Below are 718 nucleotides of genomic sequence, written 5' to 3' on the forward strand. Positions count from 1 at the left end.
AATGTATTGGCTTCTGAGTGGTGAATTTCAGCTTGTCTAATTCACTCCTCAACTCCTTAACTTCTCTGGTGAGCCTTTGTTCTGAGCTTGAACCTTCAGACCTATTTGATCTGTCATAGTCTTCACCATAAGTATCATTGCTCAATGCTAAGTTCTCCACTAGCTCTAAAGCAGCATGTATCTCTTTACCCAGAAAGTTCCCATTGGAAGCAGTATCCAGCTGGTTTCTAATCTTGGGAAGAGCTCCCCTATACAGTGTGCTGAGAAGAGAAGCCTCACTAAACCCATGGTGTGGGCATTGGTTTGTGTAGCTCCTGAATCTCTCATATGCTTCACCAAAACTTTCATTGCTGTGCTAAGTGAAGCTAGAGATTTGGTTTCTCAGTTTTGCAGTTCTTGAGGTGGAGAAGAACTTAGATAAGAAGGCTTGCTTGCATTGCTCCCAGGTTTGAATGGAGCCTCTTGGAAGATTCTTCTCCCATTGATGAGCTTTATCACCAAGACTGAATGGGAATAGTCTTAGCTTGAAGCTGTCTTCTGAAACTCCATTTATCTTGGTCAGATCACACACCTTATCAAACTGGTCCAAGTGTTCCAAGGGATCTTCCATTGCTAACCCATGGAACTTTGAGTTCTGGACCATATTCAGCAATGATGCTTTCACTTCAAAGTTGTTGTTCTGCACAGGTGGTGCCTGAATACCAGCTCCATACTGATG

At 43.0% G+C, this 718-nt stretch overlaps 1 non-coding gene across 1 annotated transcript; it reads left to right on the forward strand.

Annotated features, from left to right (window-relative positions):
- The first annotated feature begins 281 nt into the window (after window positions 1–281).
- Window positions 282–388, forward strand: LOC112084719. Its single transcript, XR_002898380.1, has one exon. It is a non-coding gene; the product is annotated as a small nucleolar RNA R71 (small nucleolar RNA).
- The last annotated feature ends 330 nt before the right edge of the window (window positions 389–718 follow it).

The sequence above is a fragment of the Eutrema salsugineum genome, unplaced genomic scaffold (assembly GCF_000478725.1).
Source record: "Eutrema salsugineum unplaced genomic scaffold, Eutsalg1_0 scaffold_4, whole genome shotgun sequence".
NCBI lineage: Eukaryota > Viridiplantae > Streptophyta > Magnoliopsida > Brassicales > Brassicaceae > Eutrema > Eutrema salsugineum.